The sequence below is a fragment of the Clarias gariepinus genome, chromosome 6 (genome assembly GCF_024256425.1).
Source record: "Clarias gariepinus isolate MV-2021 ecotype Netherlands chromosome 6, CGAR_prim_01v2, whole genome shotgun sequence".
Classification (NCBI taxonomy): domain Eukaryota; kingdom Metazoa; phylum Chordata; class Actinopteri; order Siluriformes; family Clariidae; genus Clarias; species Clarias gariepinus.
The window spans coordinates 8,948,699-8,957,407 of NC_071105.1; positions in this window are offsets into that span (position 1 = coordinate 8,948,699).

Genomic DNA, 8,709 nt, shown 5'->3' on the forward strand with positions numbered 1-8,709 from the left:
GCACAGGTGCCAACGTGTTAAGAAAATATGATGGACACATGAAACACTTTTTTTCTCCCAGGAGAAAAAAGTGAATCAAATCAGAGAAAGGGTGGGATCTTTTAATACACAAGGAGAGAAAAGCTTTTTCTCATTGTGACAAGCCGCTACACCACTTTATTTTTGATTGTGGTGAAAGCTCAGATCTGACGGTTATTGTGTTTTTGAGAAAGATTTGAGTTAAACCATTTGACTGGTGTGTGTCAGAATTCATGTGTGAATTTTATTTGCATATCTCTACATTTATAATATATTTTCTCTACATTCATAACCAAATCTACTTACTGTAGCAGAAAACAAAAATACTGGCTTGTCTTAAGGGAGTACTTATGAATAATCTATAGGGTAGAAATTCATTATTATAACATCATCCTGTTGCACAGAAAGTCACTCACTTTATTTTAAACCCGAGCCTCACCAGCATCTCTTCACACAGATTTCTGTCCATAACCTATACATAATAATAATAATAATAATAATAATAATAATAATAATAATAATAATAATAATAATAATCATTATAATAATAAATCCAATAACACAGTATCTCCATCAGTCAACTGGCAACATATGTCTGTTTTTGTATATGATCTATTGTATAATATCTTATTCTTTTTGATAGAAAGCTTTTATATATGTCCTACAGCATTGCTATATTTAAACCATATCATACTCCTAATAATGTGCTTATACTGAATATATGCATAGCTGGGATTCAGCCGCAGGGCAAGTGCCGTAGCTAATCACAGCAATGCGAATATTCAATATAACCACATGATTGCAAGTGGGAATTCGCTTGTAGCCTTTAAAGCTCAGAGCATTTTATCCATTATTTATTTTTGTGTGTGTTTTTTTTTTAAATAAACATATATAGGGCTCAGTATACTGTAGATTGTGCAGTATAGAGTAACATGATTAACTAAATTTTAACTTAAACTGTATTTTATTTTAACCAACTATACAAACATGACTGAGCAAAATGTTTCATTTTAAACATGTCACATAGGCAAAGAAATAGCACAGATACACACAATGTGTTAAATAAGAGATGTTTTTATTATTGTTTTTGGTTTTGAAAATTCTAAACTTTTTGCAAAGTCATTCCTATATTCCAGTAGTGGTAAAATTTACACATTATAAAATAATTTATAACATTTGTTCTACCTGACATATGGAAAACCTAAATACAAGTCTGATGCATCCACCGGCACATGAGGCTTCTATACTGTATAAACACTATTCTGTGTTGCCGGCATGTATTTGTGCCGGATTCAGTTTTAAGTGTTTTTATGAAACAGTTCTATAAGAAAAAAATAAAACGTGGCAGTTTTTATATAAATTGACAAAACCTAATATTTAATTTTGCCTCGCTTGCTGAAATATACCCCAAAGATGGCACGCTAATGTTATAACATGCCGGTTAGCTAGCTCACTAAAGCTACTGTATGTTTACATGAACTATATTTTTTTAATCAATGATTGTAATCGTAGTGAATAAACATTCCAAACTAACTGTTTACTGTACATAGATGCTGATAAAATAAGATGTGCGTTTACATGCTCAAAGCATTTGATCAGAATATTACTTTTTTGATATTGGCAAAGTGGTTGTGCCTGCTGTGAAGTGTGCAGCCCTTAAAACTCATTTATTTTACCCATCTTTAAATTTTTTTAATAAACATCCCTAGGGGTCAGGATTGTGCAGTACAAGAAGTAGAACAAGTAGAACAAGAAGAATACTATCCTTTTTTTCAGCACAAGATAGGCAATACAATGAACTATATATAATTTCATTTTAACTAACTATATGAACATGACTGAGCAAAAAATCAAAAGATGTCACATAGGCAAAGAAATAACGCAGATACACGTGATTTTATGTTTATATGTTTTTGGTTGTTTATATGCTCATTTTTTAAGGTTTCACATTTTTGCGTTATCATTCCCATATTCCGGTAGTGGTAAAATTTAGACATTATAAAAGTAATGATAACTTTCAATCTATCTGAGATATGCAAAAACCCAAATACAACGTTTGAAGTCTGAAGTCATTAACACACTTCCATATAAGGTTAGGATTCCTATCTTTTTCAAAAAATCCTATTATGATTGTTTTCATATTTATAAAATGGGGAGCCAGTCAGTGTCCCTTCCTCAGCCAGAGACTCTCAGAGTTGATGAAAGCTAAGACAGGTGGAAGGGGAGAAAGTTGTTCTTACAGAGTTTACTGATCAGGAACGGAAGCTAAATTTCCCTCCTAGGAACTTGTGACCTAATGTAACCCCTCATATAGGGCAAACATGTGCAGAAAGAATATGTTTATTCAGACAAGAGAGAAATGTTCAGATCAAGTGTCCACATGGCTAATATTTACCGACTGGATGGATTAGCAAAGGCTTACACACCACCCCTCTGAATTTATTCAGATTAGATCAAACTGTTTCGATTTACAGAAGGTGGTTACACGATTTATTTTTATTGTGATTGGGCTACTATTCTGATTATTAGTAGAATATTAGGGTCCATATAAAGCACCTATGATTTGTCCATTCCTGTTAAAGGTGCCATCTGTAAAATTGGTGTATCATCTTTCTTTTCATAATCAAATAATAAGCGTTCATATTTTAAGGCTAAAATTACATTCCTGGAAAGTATCACGTGCCATGTCTGCCGCTGAAACAATTAAATTAGTGGACTAGAATTAACTGTTGTATAAAAAAACTTATGCAGTGCTTTTGAATGTATGATGAATGCACTAAGTAGATATCTTGGAATAATAATAAAAAAAAGTTACTGCTTATTTTATTTGAACCACAACTACTGTATAATAAAACAGAGTAATAGCACAAGATCATCATGAAAAAGAGAAATATGACTAATAATGTTTTATTGGTTAGCTAATAATATTAATAATAATCATAATAATATTGTAACAAGGAAAAAAATATTTAATGAGATGTAAATGCACATGATGAGCCAAATACTCCATTTACACTTCCGTAAGTAAACTAATTAAGTTAATATCAAAGCTGGAGATATTCATTACATTATAGACCCAGTTCTGTTTATGCAGCACACGCTTTGCATAACGAAGAAACAGCAGGAGAGAGGAGGTTCATTTGATTCATGAGTAGGTTTAATGGAGAAACATTGAAGCATGAGAACATTTGCTAGAATGTGCTATTCCTGAATTCCTTCTACAAGCTGCATGTCACTCAGCCACTACACAATCCACAATGTCTAACGTTAAACATGCAAATTAGATGAAGAAGAGGGAAAAAAGTCGGTCAGAGGATGCAATTAATTAACACATGTTCATTATAAGTGGTGCCCTGCGTTCAAATTTAGCTTGGTCTGAGTAAAAAAAAAATTTGTTTTAAATATTAATTAATCTGCTAATTGTCTGCCTCGCTGTCTTTATAAATCTGTTAAATTATATCAAAAAGCTCTCAGGAAACATAATTAATGTTCTCGGGGCATCAAGAACGTTTTCAGTACATGGCATTGTAATTAGATTTATCAGCTTTGTTTATGCAGCAGGTTTGAATAAAAGTACTTTAAGGCTGTTTAATCCCATAGCCCTCATTCTGCCACACACAACACACACACACACACACACACACACACACACACACACACACACAAACAAAATCAGAGTTCTCTCTGTGATAGATAGTACATAGTAGGTATATAGTATATAGTATATATATATAATAGTACAGTACGGTATGGTATGGTATGGTATGGTATGGTATGGTATAGTATAGTATAGTATGGGATAGTATAGCATAGCATAGTATAGTACGGTATGGTATGGTATAGTATAGTATAGTATAGTATAGTATAGTATAGTACAGTATAGTATGGTATAGTATAGTATAATATAGTATAGAATAGTACAGTATGGTATAGTATAGAGTAGTACAGTATGGTATGGTATAGTATAGTACAGTACAGTATGGTATGGTATAGTATAGTATAATATAGTATAGAATAGTACAGTATAGTATAGTATAATATAGAATAGTACAGTATGGTATAGTATACCATAGTATAGCATAGTATAGTATAGTATAGTATAGCATAGTATAGTACAGTATGGTATAGTATATTATAGAATAGTACAGTATGGTATAGCATAGTATAGTATAGAATAGTACAGTATGGTATAGTATAGCATAGCATAGCATAGTATAGTATAGTATAGCATAGCATAGCATAGCATAGCATAGCATAGCATAGTATAGTAGAGTAGAGTATAGTATATAGATAACATTTTCTATTCTACCAGAATTTTTTTATGTGATTGGTCAGAACCAGACACTGTTCGGGGAGCAGACACAGTTTCCCAATTCAAAAGTAGACTGAAGACGCATCTCTTTAATCTGGCATACATGTAACTCATCCCATAACCTCATACTCCAGTACACCTATCCTGAATGGCAACTACGCTAATTCTCTCCATCTGTTCTGTATTTTTCTACCCACCTCAAGGCATCTGAAGATTTTGCCAGCTTCAGTAGACAAAGGCCAACCCTGCGAGGTTTCTGAGGCATCCAGAGAAGGACCAGCTCCAGCTGGATTCTGCTTTATGATGGTTGGAGCTACACATCCTGCTCCTGTGCTTCCAGTGACCCAGACCCCATCTGCCTTCTGCACCTACTGACTCGTCCCTATGCTGAACTGGACTTCATGTTAATTTAAATAACTTCTGTTATATTGGACTTTCACCTGCACAACACACATGATGTTATTTCTATGTGTTACTGTATCACCCAAATGAGGATGGGTTCCCTGTTGAGTCTGGTTCCTCTCACGGTTTCTTCCTATTGCCATCTCAGGGAGTTTTTCCTTGCCACCGTCGCCGTCACCCTTGGCTTGCTCATCAGAGACATTTCATTCATCATTCATTCATCTTCATATTATCTAGACACATTTTTCTCACACATACACACTTCCAAATATTTTCTTTTCAAAAAAATTCTTTCATTTTTGTGAAGCTGCTTTGGGACAATGGCCATTGTTAAAAGCGCTTTATAAATAAAATTGAATAGAATTGAATTGAATTTACACCCACACACACACACACACACACACACACACACACACACACACACACACACACACAATCAGACACAAAAAAGACCACAATCTCACTCACTTATTCACACATTTAAACTTTTCCTGTACAGTGTTGTGGAGGGGACTGGAGCCTATCCCAGGGTACTTGGGGCACTAAGCTGGGTACATCCTGGATGTGGTGCCAATGCATTGAAGAGCACACAATCACATACTATGGGCAATTTGTTAACACCAATTTGTTAGCATCCTACGTGTTTTGCATAGTGGAAGGAAACCTGAGTTCCTGAAGGAAACCCACCAAACAGAGGAAATTAAGATTTTATGTAAAACTTTTCTGTAAGGAGATGTTTATTTAACTTAAAGGTTAAGTTTTTGGGGATTGTTCAGGACCATAGGCTTTGTTCTTTTTGTGTGTAATTGTCAAATTAACTAAAAAAAAAAAAAACAGGGTAAAAAGAAAGTGGTGAGTGCATTGATGTTGATAGCTGTTGTAATATAGGTATCCAGCTTGGATAGTCTTCATAAAAGTGCTTTAGAGCAGTGTTGAGGATTCTGATTCAGAAACATAAGGTATTTATCGACCGATTTTGGCTGACATTTGCAAAAAGATTTGGTACATTTCACCCTCTGCATCCTATGAGCCATAGCGCAAAACTAACCTGTGTGTGTTAAAACCTGACTTAATATTACACAATGCATGTACAACATATTGTTCATTAATAAATGAAAAGGAAAAAAAAGTTTCGGGTTGTGTTTAATGGTTGACAAGTGCTTTGGAATAAGACAAATAAAACACGTCATTATTGTTCCAGGATTGCTGATGCAAACGTGAAATTCTTTAGCAGTTGCTATAATCCTACTGTGCAGGTATGCGAGTGAGGAAACAAAGAGAGATTCCAGACTGTTCTCTTCTATGGCACACGAGGGCAGTGCAGTCTATGCATTATTTAAAAGATCTCATTAACCTGCACTGAATACGACAAAAATTAGGAGTCCTGCTGAAATACAAAGCATTCAAACACACCCTCTGGCTTTTTTCTTTCTTTTTTCTCATTCTCCTTCCATCACACACCCAAAACACAAACATAGAAGAGAATACATGAACTAAGACGATAAGATAAGGAATACAGACCGCTTCAAAGGCTTCATTATCTGCAATTTAGAAATGATTGCTCGAGATGATTGGATTTTTTTTTTTTTTTTTTTTTTTTTATAAATTACCTTTATACCTCAAGAGGCACTGGAGTAGGAGAAAAGCTTCACTTATCTCTTTTAAAGCACATTTACGATTCAACCTCTTGTAGGATGCCAATGAAATGTGGCTAATCGTGTCTGAAACACAACTCGGCCACGTGTGAAATAAGGCTTTCTCTCCCAGATGGCACTTCTACATCGATCTGTGAGAGATCTGTTAGTTCTATCCATCTACTTATTTATTGCCTCGTATCTAGCTCATAAATGATTTAAATCACTATTATGCAGCAAAACCAAATTCTTTCAATAAATAGGAAATATGTACTGTACTGTATATACAAAGCAAATCCATCAAGTCATATTATTTACTTCATGCAAATCAGATATCTGATAACATAATGAAGTATCACATTCTTGCTCTGTTGATCAACATTAAAATAGATTTCAAAAAGACATTATGTTTCCATTTGTTGTTGTTTTTTATATACAGTAGTGATCTCCCTCTGGTGTTAAGCAACAGATAAAAGAGTAACCAGTATGGTGTTGGACATGCAAATGTGTAGCAATTTGCATGACTTAGATTTACAAAGGTTAAGGTAAGGATTTGGGACCGTGTTAGCAGTTGTAACTTTTTATTTTGTAAGACTTCAAATGATACTGAAGCCAAACAAGATACACTGGCCAACCGTTTCTCGACACCTGACCATCACACCCTGATCTCAGCCTTCCCCAAACTGTCACGCCTAAGCACTTAGATGTAGCTGCAGGATAAAGATTTCTGTGCACCTGTGCATCGGGCCTTCTCATCTGACCTCAGTTCTTGACCTTGCTCTTGCTTTTGTGGCTAAATGATCGTAGATTTTCCCAGCCCTATAACAACATTATTCCTGCCCAGAAGAAGCAGCAAGTTAATGGTAGTCGCTTTTTATATGGGGAGCTCAACAAGCATGGGTCTGAATGTGTGCACATACTTTTAATAATAATTTGACCATCCTAAAATGAGGGTAAAAATAATACTGAGCCAGTGTCATCAATATTTTGTTTATGCACATTAACTAATGGCACAAATGTTTTAGTGAGATTTAAATGTGACTAGAAAGACACTACACTTGAACCTAATTTTATATGAATGCTATAATTTTTAAAGTGCATTGTTCTGAAATATAACTAAAGCACAGAATATATTTTACTTTACATTGCTTCATGCACGTCATAAACATTGGTGCCATATGTGCTGTACTGTATTTCATCTTTGTTATTAACATACAATAATGTCTTTTGACTATTCTTGCCTAAAGTAAATGTCCTGTAAGGATTATATGAAAGTGGCGGGATGATTTAATAACAATTTTCTGAGTATGGAAAATGCATTTGGCGGCACAGTGGCTTGGTGGTTAGCACGGTTGCCTTGGACTTCCAGGGTATGGGTTCAATTTCCAGCCAGGTGCGATTCCTCTGTGTTTGCTTGGTGGGTTTCCTTCAGGTGCTCTGGTTTTCTCCCACAGTCCAAAGACATGAAGAGTGAAGGAATAAAAAAATACATTTACTGTGTATCTTTAGTGGTTCATGCATCCTTTTTATGTTCATGTGACCAGTTACACCATATGTTAATATCAAGGCACCATGTAATATAAGATTTTCAATTACAATTTCCCTTAAAGTAACTATGTAAACTACGGCAGACATACATGTCTTTTATCTTGATAGCCTTCTCCCCATTATGTCTGTACTGCATGTACCATCTGTTTTTTTCTTCACCATCTGCTTGTTCTGTCCTCATACAGGATCTGTCCAATTAGGCTTTTAATCTGGAGCATCACTAAACTGGTTGTGTTTCATCTAACTAGCTCTCACATCAAAAAGCATAAATTCTTATCAAAGTTGTAGACATTTATTCCTAATTAGAAAAACTTATTATTTGGAGGCCAGGGTATGAGCATGATAAAGTTGAACACTCCTAAGCTGATAATACTCAAGCCCATCCTCATCTTTCCTTCTTTAACCATGCATGTGTCTGATGATCATCTGAAACTGAATCCCAGAGAGACAAAGCTGCTGTATATCTTTCAGAGATCCTTTCTCATGTCAACCTCTTGTGATCTCTCTGGAGCTTGTACTGTACAGTACCTTATGCAGCAGCACTTTAGTCCATTTATTCGTTCAGATCTTTTACCTCTGCACCTGTACAGATCGTCTTTAACTTTTAAGAAAATTTCATCGTTTACTTTGTTTGTCATTTTGTAGATTGATAGTTCGCCAAATTGATTTACAAGAGCAACTTTGTCATATAGCTGCAGGGCATTGTCTGGAACTTTGGGTACATTATTTGCACAGACATCTTTACTTACTTCTATCCTGGATTTCTCTTTATTATGATATTGAATGTTGCTGGAA